The 12,776-nt window shown below is 39.2% G+C and overlaps 1 long non-coding RNA gene across 1 annotated transcript; it reads right to left on the minus strand.

Annotated features, from left to right (window-relative positions):
* Positions 1-6,670: 6,670 nt before the first annotated feature.
* Positions 6,671-7,900, minus strand: LOC148021566 (uncharacterized). The gene is made up of 2 exons (XR_015694300.1): positions 7,226-7,900; positions 6,671-6,982 (listed from the first exon to the last, which is right to left on the minus strand). It is a non-coding gene; the product is annotated as an uncharacterized LOC148021566 (long non-coding RNA).
* Between the last annotated feature and the right edge of the window lie 4,876 nt (positions 7,901-12,776).

Consider the following 12,776-nt stretch of genomic DNA (forward strand, 5'->3'; position numbering starts at 1 on the left):
TAAAAAAAGAAACTACATATCAATCCACCGTACAATAATGCATTTTAATTAAACTTAGTAACTACGGACAAGAAAGATGAGTGACTTACAGAGTCGCCACGTCCATACAATCGGTCAATCAATGCAATAAGACTGTGTCTCTCTGCATATCGAGTCTCTAGGTCGGTGGAATCATGGTTTGTAATGGAGTACTGCAAAGAAAACAAAATACAACTGTTAAAAACATGATTGTCAATACAAGGGATATTGCAAAAAAATAAGCAAGCAGAACAAAAAAAAAACTTACAAAGTCCATATATGTCCTGTGGCTGCCACTCCTAAGATGATGGACCACTTCAGCCTCCAGTCATACCCTCGCCACCTCGCACTGTTGTCTCCAACATCTTGGAGAATCAGTAGCCTCCTCCCTGAGTCGGCAGTAGTCATCCGCGTCTAGCCACTCGGGCTTTGAGACCCCGCTCTTAAGTGCCTTGCATGCGTCCGATCGTCTGTGTAACATGTACGCACGCATACACTCTATTATCCAGCTCGTGGAAAACCTATCTGTTGCGACTGGTGTCGAAAACTCCTCATGCAAGGATGCTACTATATAGTCCTTGCACCCTTCCGGTATGTTCTTCCAATGATTCAAGACATGTCGAAAAACTTGGCTCAACTCTCTCATACGAGCCATCACTCTCCTCCCCTCATTCATGATAATGACTCATGTTCTATCATCTACAAGATATCCATACCCCTCTGGAGCATGCCTAAGATGTGTCATCTTTCACTTGCGACCATGCTCCTGGGCATATCCAGGAGATCCATGTACATTTGGTGTATCTACGAGAATAGTATCTCTTGGAGTAGCACCCATAAGTGTGCTACCTACAGACGGCTAAGCAAAAGCTAGAGTGACTAGAGTAGACGTCCCCATAGGTGTGATAAATCCTATGGGTGATGCAACTCTAGTAGAACGATGAGACGAAGACACTTGTATCCCGAGCCGACCGCGGGTCACTACATCCAAGTCTTCGCAACATCCCCCTGAACCACTCCCTCCGCCTGGCCCAAGTCTGGAGCGTCAATCTCGTTTGTTGGAAAATGAAGCGTTAGAGCGCACCGAAGTAGATCTAATAAAACGGTTTGATCGTGTTCGAGAGAGCTCTTGATCCGCCATATCTCTGAATCGAGCCAACTAATCTGAACACATACGCTTAAAGATCTCGTGTCTCATCGCTCATCCCTCGACTCATCGTGATGATCTAAATATCCATAAAGGTCACCTACACATACAAAAATTGATGTTAACATAATCAATATAAATCATACAAAGCACGGTAATATAGATCTTAAAAAATAATATTACTTAAAATACATATCTTATGTACCCTTATAAGCGATTCGTCAAAAAATTGAGTAGGTGAATACTCCAAGTATGAAGTACTCTATGATCCCATATCAATCTCATGACATAATTCCACATACACTAGAAGGTCGATAGACATATTACCATAAAAGGATTAGTCAACCTCGTTCTCAAAGAATTCTTGAACTCTTATATTTCCATCATTGTTACCCAATGCTAGCTCCTCTACATGCTCCAAGCTTTCAGTGGCCTCTACCTCTTACAATATCGACCCCTTTATTTGCATACTATCATCATCTATACTCAAAACATCACTTTGATCATATACTCTCGCACTTCGAAGAGTTGAGAGTATAACATATCACCATCGAGGTTATCAAGGATTTTGATAGAAAATTGCATGTTCTTCTTCCTCTTTTTTAAAAATTAAAGTATTCCTTTTACCTCCATTTTTAAAATTACAAAGCCCCTTCCATTTTTAATTAAATTCATTCTCCTTTTCTCTTATGTGTAGGACTTAGATTCTCTTACTACAAGGATACAAACGCATAGCGTAGCGGTTTTCGACATACATTAGCGGCATCGCTAAATAGCATCACATTTGCAACACGAATAGTGACGGTACTCGAACGAAAGAACACAGGCCGAAACCCGAACGTGTCATTTTGCGCGAACGAATGAAAGAGAGTGAAAGGAAGAGTGACCTTCATCTTGCGTTTAAAAGAGAGAGGGAGAGAAACAGGGAGAAGGAAAGCTTCTCATCGCCGCCGCCAATGTATGCGAAGAAGAGGAGGAAGTGTACGGAGGGCGAAGAGGAGCCGCCGTTGCAAAGAGGAGCCGTCGTCACGAAGAGAAGCCACCGAATCCATTATCGGGCCTTTACGATGAGTGCAATGTTCCTTCTTGCTTTGTTTTATATTTTCTCCTTTTTCTTTGCTTGTTTTTGTTAAAAATCATGTGTGTCGAGAGAAAAAGAGGAAATGAAAGAGGGAGAGGAAGAGAGAAAATAAAAGAATGAACGAGAGAGGGAGAAAATATTAAATATAATAGAGAAAGAGAAGGAGAGGGAGGGAGAGAGGGAGAGGTTGTTATTGTTTAATTTTTTCTTTTCTTTTTTTCTTATTTGTTGTTATGGTAGTCGTAGTAGTAGTAGTGGTAGTGGTAGTTGTTTAATTTTTTATTTTCTTGTTTATTGTTGTGGTAGTCGTAGTAGTAGTAGTGGTAGTGATAGTAGTAGTTATTATTATTATTATTATTTTGTTATTATTGTGGTAGTCATAATCGTGGTCGTAGTCGTTGTAGTAGTAGTAGTAGTAGTAGTTTTTTTCTTGTTTGTTGTTATAGTAGTAGTTTTTTTTCTTTCTTTTCTTGTTTATTGTTATTTAGTTTTCTTGTTTGTTATTGTTATTATAGTAGTAGTAGTAGTTTTTCTTTTCTTTTCTTGTTTGTTGTTGCTGTAGTAGTAATAGTAGTTGTTGTTGTTTTTTCTTCTTTTCTTGTTTATTGTAGTGGTAGTGGTAGTAGTAGTGGTTTGTTGTTGTCATAGTCGTAGTTCTTGTAGTCGTGGTTATAGTAGTAGTTTTTTTGTTTGTTACTGTAGCATTAGTTTTTTTTTCATTTTCTTATTTATTGTTGTTTAGTTTTTATTGTTTCGAGAAGAATACGAGACTATGAAGGTATGTCTAAAGTGTGGTGCTCACAGGTATCGATAAGACTTGCAAGGGAAAACCATTCCTTAAAAAGTTCTTAGATGCTTTTCGCTTATTCCCTGTACAAACCATATGTTTTATATGTTTGACATGGCGAGCTTGACAACGTGGTATGCGCAGAATAGGTCTACAGATGGAGCTCAACAAATATCAGTGGATTCACACGCATGGAGTCACATTGACTCTACCTTTTCAGGTTTTTTCCGAGAGCCAAAGAATCTTCGGCTTGATCTTGCTATGGATGGTGTGAACCCATTCGGTCTGTGCTTAACTTCTTACAGTGTGTGGCGTAAAGTCATTGTCAACTACAATATCTCTCTATGGCTTTCTACGAAGAAATGATATCTCATCCTTAGCTTGCTCGTTCCCGACCACTACAAAGTTAAAAATATGGATGTGTATCTTCGTTCATTAGTTGATGAGCTTAAGATTTTATGGGAGCAGGTCACCATGCAAGATATAAGCAAACGCGATGGTCCACGGTCTGTCAATATTCGAGTCATTCTCATGTGGACCATGCACGACTTTCTGGGATTTGGAGAGTACTCAAGTAAATAGGCTTCCGTTCTCGTTGATAATATCTATTATAGCTTGTTCAAGTTTGTATTCATTGGATAGAGGTATTGGGACATGTCTGGTTATCTCAGGTGATCATGCATGTCCATTGTATAGACTACAGTTAGACTTTCGAAAGTCACAAACCATGAAGAAGATGGTATATCAAAGACACACCGCTTTCTTACAAGAGGATCATGATCTCAGGAAAGGTTTTCTTGGATAACGTCTAGTACGTATGAATGCTCAAAGTTGGTACGAGCTGGTCCACACGAAGTTATATCCAAATGGAATGCGATGGTTCTCAGTTTTTTACGAGTTACTATATTGGATCCACTTACAGATCGACCACTTGTTGGATCCACTTACAGATCGACCACTTGTTGAATCCCATGCATATTTTCAAGAACATGGGCAGCTTACTATATGACCATATCACAGGAAATAGAGACTATAAGGGTACGAATGGATTTGAAGAAGTTAAACAAGATGAAGACGCTTTGGCCATAGTCAAGTGCTGATGATCGCTTGCAGCTACCTCGTGCTTCTTGGGTTTTGTCTACAAAAGAAGAGCACATTGTAAAGCAAATAGTCAAGTCTATCCGCACTCTAACAAGTATGATACGTTCTCTCAGGTCTGTGTTTTCTAAAGATGATCAATTATTAGGGATAAAATCTCATGATTTGCATAAGATATGTCAAGTTTGTACTACGAATAGATTGTAAGTGACCTGTATATTTTACTATTTGAAGTATAGTCATTCATAATGCTTCCTCGTTTGTGGTAGTTTGTACTACTAATCGCGATCACAACATGCCTTACTCTAGAAATATGCGAGGCGATTTACAGATTATCAACTTTAGTACAATGGATCTCATAGAAGGAGATTAAGATGTCCTCTATTGAATTCGTAAGGCACGGAGTAGTGGAGATGGTGTGTCTCTTTGAGAAATACCTGTCTACTAACATGCTCACGATACAAATCCATCTTTTTATGCATATTATAGAAGAAGTGGAGATTGCTAGACCTGTCCATGCGTGATGTATGTTCTTCTTAGAGCGCTTCATGAAAACCCTGAAAGGCTTTGTGCAACAACGAGCTTGGTCAGAAGATAGCATGGTCGAAGATTGGTTGGTGTCTGAGGCGTTAGTGTATATTTCACAATGGCTACCAATGGTGGATTCAGACAACAATATGATATGGTCGCTGAAGGACAATGATAGACTGATCGGAGATATGATGGTTAGAAATGGGATAGAAAAAATAATGAATGTTGCAATTAAAGAGAAAGTGAATCACTTTTGTAGATTGCACAATGCCTCCATAGAGACGTGGCTCGCTAGGTATCAGCAAGCTAAGAAATATCAAGAGGAAGCGCGATTTGAATTTCGACGTAGTACGCGCCATCGACCAATTCGATATCTCGAGGACATGGAGGAGATGCCACAGTTTATGTCGACGCAATGGTTGTATGAAGCTTTGACCGCAGCGTCTTGCAAAGGAGTAGAGGTCTTAATCGAGAAGTGAAAATTCTCGAGGGAATGTAGTCAAAAGGTGATGACTTGTTAGAGTTTATCGTATCTATATTTTATATTTAACAACTAATTGAGTGTTTCAATGTACAATACAAAATATATAATGTGATGTGGTTATGCTGACGGTATTTCTACGTGAAGTGTATTGACAAAATGTGCTCCACAACAGATTGTGGTATCATGGCAAAGTTTGAGTAAGAGAGCCGATGACGAGCAATAGATCCGAACACGGTTATAAACGAAATGGAGTATTTTAAAAACTTACAAAGTATTGTTACGATGGATTATCGTAGCTTCTCCATGATCTTATTCGATGTGCAATAGTTCAAAGTGGTACTTAAAGGAGCTGGAGCAATAGTTCGACAAGGTTCATCTGAATTTTTTAAAATAAATTTTTTTAAAAATAAACGAATTTACACGACACGCTTGTGTTGCCGATTCATTGTAAACATGTATATGAACTTATATTTTTTTAAATTGTATTATGATGAAAAATTACACTTGAGAAAGAAAGAATGAGAGAAAATTTTAATTAAAAAAGGAAGGTCTAAAAAAGGAGGTAAATTCGAAAAGCTTTCTAGAAATTCGAGGCTTTTCAAACTTATAGCAAAAGTAATTTAGATATATATATATATATATGTATATATACATATGTATATATGTATATCTACATATCTACATATGTATATCTACATATCTACATATGTATATCTACATATCTACATATGTATATCTACATATCTACATATGTATATATACATATACATATCTACATATGTATATATACATATACATATATACATATACATATATACATCGGCTTGCTATGGACTATTGTCCGTAGACAAGCCACGTGTCGGTGACCCTACATTTTTTAGGAGTCACATTCTCTTTTTAAATATATAAACTTAATGACTTCATTCAATGTCAACTAACATGCACGAGTGAATGGAAGACATGGGTTCAATTCTTAGCAACAATATAGTAACATTTTACCCCAAAAGGAGAGATTTTCATGATCACTGACTGTGATCGAATGTCACATCACCAAGCAAGCCAATATTTAACGTGAGCCGACACAAAGCACCTAGTAAATTATGATGCACCTTCTATTGAAAAGTTTGATAAGCATATGCAACGATAATTTGCAATTGTCATTTTTCCAAAAATAAATATCCATTAAAACTTAAAGTATGTCCAACTTTTTTCTCATTGTGCACAAAAGCAAATTATTGCAATGCTATTGAGTTAATTGTAGTGCAAATTTGGTTAGAGATACAGATCTTTAATTCAACCTACGGTGCAAATTTTGTTTAGAGAGCTTACATATTGAATGCAAATTCTTGGTTGGATGGGCACAAAAAGAAAAGTGCACCCTCGCTCAAGAATAAATCGTGTACATGCCTTCTCTTAAAAGAAGAAGAAAAAGGGACTTGTTTTTGCCGCGACAAGAGGTATGTACTTTGGATACCAAAAGACAATGCATGAAAGACAAGATCAATATAGACTATGCATCAAAAGTCCAAAATAATAACACATGGTTGTATATTGCCCTGGATTACTTGTAAACCTTCGTAAAGGTCCTAGCATGTGTCATCGCCACAAGAAAATTGGATTGCGTTACTATATACAAGAGAGGGGTTTGATTTTCCTTTTGGGCCCTCTGATTGGGTTGGATTGGCCTGAGAGAGAGAGAGAGAGAAGAATTGTTCATTTATGGCACACATGGAACAGATTTGCATTTGGGGTGCCAAGGAATTATCACCTCATTAAGTGTATCGCATCAGATTAGTAGCCACCGAGCGAGTGGATGGATCTCTCATGCAAGTGAGGCTGAAAAGCATGCTTGCACACAAACTAGTGTTAGTGAAAAGTAAAAGGGATGCAAGGCCGCTACATGGCACATACTTTATCATCAACCTTGCAGAAACTGACCAACATTAATGAGAGAAATGCATGTTTCCTTTGCAGATGCACAGAACTGTTGCAAAGGCAATTTTCCTTCTGAAAGGGTTCTCTTCTAAAACTGAGAAGAGAGAGAGAGAGAGAGAGAGAGAGAGAGAGAGAGGATCACACCTGCACGAACTTGAAGTGATGACGAGCGAAGGCCCGTTCTTCATCAGGCGAGATGATGATGCCACACAGCAACCCCAGAAGCTCTCCCTTCAACAACGCGGCCGCAGCATTTACGACGAATGCAAGGCTGAAGCAAGCCATTGATTATGGCTCTCTGCGTTGTAACAGTAAAAGGAATAGGCCGAATTTGAAGACAGACACACTCAGAGAGAGCGACTCAGACTGAGAGAGAGAGAGAAACCCCGCGGGAAAGAGGGAGGGGGCAGCTTTGAGGAGAACGGACGAGCATCTACCTAGAGACCTCAGACAACTGATGCTAGCTAGAGAGAGAGAGAGAGAGAGATTAAAATTGCAAGAGAGGAGAGATTAAGGCATCTCTCAACACAGCAGGAGGACGGCCTATTTATATAGATGCTTTTTGAGAGAGAGAGGGCCAGGGGCGTGCCTTGCACCCCCCTCCCTCCCGCCATGAATGCTATGCTGCCTGACGACTGTCCCTTTTTATCTCTCTCTCTCTCTCAATAATAATAACGGAAGTCCGAAGCAATGACCATTGCGCGCGCCTGCCTTCCTTCCTGCCTCTGTATCATCAGCGAGAGTGTATCACGTCCCATCATCATCATTTCCTTGTTTCTTTTCTCTTCTCTTTCGAGTCTCAAGACTCGTTTCCTTGTTTCTTTTAATCGTCTCTGCATTTTCTTTATAGAATCGGCATTCGCGCGTGCATCTCAGTGCTCACTTTAGCCTCCTGAGTCCTCGGTTTTTAAACTATCTAGTCTAACGATCATTATTCCTTACGAAGGGTGCGGCCACTGTCCTAGGTATAGTGTAACCCCCCCCCCCCCCCCACTTTCCATTTTGGAGAAACACCTTTAATTTTTGAGTTTGAAGGTGTCAAAATTTACAAAAATCTCTTGGATTTTAGAGTTAAATTTTAAATTTGCTTTGATTTTTGACAAAACTACTTGTGAATTTCCTTAGATAAAGATATTTCCACCTCTAAACTTTTTTATTTCTTTTGAACACTAGTGGGGTAGTGTTCATGAAAACCAAGCTCAATGTAGAATGAATTGCACAAATTATTTAAAAATGAAATTTAAAAAAGAAGGCTTAGATGCCAAAAGATTATATTAATAATTAGTTTAACAAAGCAATTAGAAACTTGGAGATTGTGCCCATATCTTAGTCATTAGCACTTTGGTGCAAATATGGAGTGGAGACTCTAACTTAACATATCAGCAAGTGGTGAAATACATTCAAAGCAACCTTTTGCACATCCTTGTGACCAAGGCTAGGGATTTCTAGAAAAAAAGTGGCTAGATTGCTTGCTCATGTTTGAGACAATGAGCGAAGAATGCCTTTTGACTAAAATCGATGAGTGAGCATCCTGGAGGATAAAAGACTAAGCAAAAGAGAATAGAGTAATCCAACAAAGCAATTGATGGCCTTGCACTAAAGCAATCAAAATGGAACTTGAAAAGAATACCTCTATCAATACTCACATGTGAGGGCAACTCCATAAAGGGATCAAGGACTATGAGATACATGAGTACTAAATTAACGCAAAACATGAAACCATACTACTTGCATAGCTGAATGGAGAGTTGCCAAAGTTCTCTCCAAAATTTCATAATCATATGGGATAGTGCCCTTCCCCATTAACCATTTGAAAGATAAGTATGGTATTGTTCTATTGAATAAGTGAAAGAAGTAGAAAAGATTTAGATTACCTAATGCATTGGTTACATCCATCTTGTTCCTTTGTTGAAAGTTCATTGATATCCACTTGCTCTTTGAGACCAGTTGTATTGCAAGGATTAAAAAAATGAAAAAGTACACTCTTAGTTTAGAATACAAGCCCTATTTCAAAAAAAATTAAGAGAAAACATTGCATTGAATATTAATATGGTGTACCATGCCTGAATCACACACACACACTACATATACCTTTGTTGAAAGTGTATTGAGGTCCACTTGCTCTTTGAGACTAGTTGAATTGTAAGGATTTAAAAAATAAAAATTTACACTCTTATTTTAGAATACAAGCCCTATTTCAAAAACTTTTAAGAGAAAAACATTGCATATGAATATGAATATGATGTATGCAGCTTGAATCATATACATACATATACACATAGACACATACACATGTTCATTTATTTATTTGTATATATACACATATCCTTGCAATATGACCAATTGATGAGCTACATTTAGATTAGAAAATATAGGTAAACAATCATATAAATGATTAGTCCATCCATGGAATATGATTGACTACTACAACCATAATCAAGATGTATTACAATCTTTATCTTCATCTTTATAGTATATTATAGAGGTTTGGTTCGGTGATTGTGAACCAAGGAGAAACTTCTAGAGCCTATGTTGCATAAACTAGAAATCCTCGAGCCTAGAAAGGTTTGGGATGGAGGTGATTGGAGTGGAGAAACTTCTCCATGATGTGAGTTACTCCTACTTTCTCTCTTCCACTTCTCAAGGCACCATTTTGGGTGTTTCAAGAACCCCCCATCTCCCTCTATCCCCCTCCCCTTGGTAATTGACCAATAACTCTACTATTGTTGTTGTAGTCTCCTTATGTTGCTTGTTGCCGCCTTGCATTATGTCACATGCAATGCTTTGTTGTTTACCTATAGATATGCCTCACCACTACTTTTTGCTACTCTCCCAAAGAGTGTGATGACAAGGGAGGGAAACAAGCTATAGGCATGGATTTGTTAAAGAGTAGCTATGGATAAATTCTATGTTGCAATTAAATGCTACACTAGCAAAGGACAAGGTTGGGAGCCTACAACGACAACATGTGTGCCTAATCATGCCATCATCTCTATCATGTATGATGGTGCCAGGGCACACCTACTGTGATGACTACTTAGAAGCACGAATTGGTGTGGAGGGCCTAAGCGCCTATGTTGATAAGAATTTATCATTTTTCTTCTTTTACATTTTTGTTTTTGAGCTTTAGACCATAATCTTTCTCCTTGTGTGATTATAAGTAGCTATGTTAGTCAAGATGTCGAGCGACTAGAGTGGCAAGGGAAAGTCACCACCGAGGCTCCCAAGGTGGAGAAAAAGGAATACACTAAGATTGACAAGGCTCATTTGTAGAAGAAAAGAGAAGAGAAAAAGTCTTTGAAGGTATTGAAAGCCCATGCAGCATATTCTCTCTCTCTCTCTCTCTCTCTCTCTCTCTCTCTCTCTCTCTCTCTCTCTCTCTCTCTCTCTCTCTCTCTCTCTCTCTCTCTCTCTCTCTCACAGATAAGACATGGACATGATTAGAGAGAGAGAGAGCGAGAGAGAGAGAGAGAGAGATCTATTAGTATTTTTTTTCTTGAAGGTGAAAGTGTTAAGTTATATTAAATAAATAAAAATTTATGGTGGAAGTGGGATGATTGTATAGAATAGCCAAAAGGGACAAAATAGGGGGCAAGCCACTTGTGGTGACTATACTAGTGTTTCCCTGATGTTAGGATCAGTTGTTGCAAAAACCTTTTGGGTATGTACATAATAGGAGCCATGGGATTATTTATATAGTAAACAAACTCCATTGTTGTGAGGGGCCTAGGGGGCAAATTCAACACTTATTCCCTAGCAGGCTAGAGAAGCCTGTGGATCCTATTAAAGATTATGACTTGGTCAAAGACCTAGACACTTTTAAACCAAACTTAACATTTCGACAGTTGTTGATGCTATCTCCCAACTGCCGAAAGAGATTCAAAAGCATCTTGACAAGAAGGCGTGGACTAAGGATCGCTCCTTCAACAGCGACCAAGACCAATAAGGCTCCGGAACCTGTAAAGGATGTAGATGTGGCTAATGCCTTTCTAGATCCCGAAACCCCAGAGATTAGTGTATGGATAGAAGGATGCTTCATTTCAGATGCATTAATTGATGGAGACTCATCAGTAAACATAATGACAGATGTGACAATGAAGGACTTAGGATTGCAAGGAATTCAACCTACATAGTGGCTTATCAGATTGGCAGACCAAAGCAGAGTCAAACCGTTAAGCATCCTCCCATACGTAAAAACAACCCTTGCAGGAAGAGACTATTGGGCTGACATACCTGGTGGTCAAACCAAATTCTTATGGAACCTCATTCCCTCTATTGTTAGGAAGACCTTGGCTTTTTGAAGCAAGAGCCAAGATGGACTGGTTCAAAGGAACCCTAACCTTAGGCAGAGGACCCAACAAAGCAGTGTTAAAGCTGTATGGATCGCAAAAAGGCAATGGATCCACATCCATCGAAGTCATAACTGACTCCTCCAATGAGGTAACAGATGGTACATTAGGAAATGAAAAGGCTGTTAAGCAAATCTTTCCTAAGAAAACAGAGGCACAGTCCCTAACAATGGGCACTATAAGCCAACTGCCACGGGATGTAAAATCCTTGTCCATGGGTGAATACCTCCTGCCTCAACTAGAATTAACTCTGGAAATCACCTCTGATAGTGAAATAGAAGCATGGATGTATTGTTCTCCCTGTTACATGACAGCCGCAGAGACAAAGCAGAGACAGTACAGAGGCAGTACAGAGGCAGAGCAGATACAGGGCGGCTACAGAACAGAGACAGAGCGAGTACAGAGACAGTTACAGAGACAGTAACAGATACAGAGCCAGAGCTAGAGCTAGAAGCAGAGTCAGAAATGGTGACAGAAGCAGAAGCAGATGCAGAGATAGAAGATCTGTTCTTCTCCTACAGAGCCTCTACAGAAACAGAGGTAGAGCCTCAAGAGGAAGATGATGAAAATGATAAGGAAGAAAATGAAGCAGGTTATGAAAGTGTAGATGAAGAATTCCCTCTGATAGAGGATGATCTTGTTGATGTCCCTACAGAGACCGAATATCTCAGGGTACTGGATGGAATGACCATGGTGCCATTCGGGTTGATCAATGGACCACAAAGTATGCAGAATCTGTATAAGCAATGGATTAAAGATATAAAAATTAAGTTTACTAGTGGCTTATGTAGCCCTGACCATTCAGTCCAAAGAAAAGATGATGATGATGCCCCCTGCCAACAGAAGCCAAAGCCCTTTGAGCCCCGGCCCCTAGAAGTTCCGTGCTACGTGACATTCCTGGATGCATCTTCTGAAGATGAATCCCTAAGTCCAGAAGAAATTACTACTCACATAGAGGCAAATAAAGCTCTGATACCCTTCCAACAACTTAAACAGACGAATGAGTTATCTGTTCAGAAGGAGGACACTGGTTCTACAAACGAGGATACTACTCTCTTAAAAGAGGACCTCTACCCAGAAGTAATCCGTGGGACATTTATCCACGAAGTGGAAGGTGAAAGGCAAGTAGCATTCCTGGATACTGACGGTATTGAACATCACCTGAAAGTGGGTCTCAATCTTCCAGAAGAAGAACTAGTGGTCCTGCGAGAGCTACTGAAGGAGAATTTAGACATGTTTGCTTGGTCATATAAAGACCTAAAGGGGACTGATCCCACAGTATGCCAGCATCACATTGACCTAGAGCTCGACGCCAAAACTGTAAGGCAAAGACAAAGGCGTATGAA

This window comes from Lygodium microphyllum, chromosome 17 (assembly GCF_053477565.2).
Source record: "Lygodium microphyllum isolate KBCC chromosome 17, Lygodium_microphyllum_v1.1.10, whole genome shotgun sequence".
Classification (NCBI taxonomy): domain Eukaryota; kingdom Viridiplantae; phylum Streptophyta; class Polypodiopsida; order Schizaeales; family Lygodiaceae; genus Lygodium; species Lygodium microphyllum.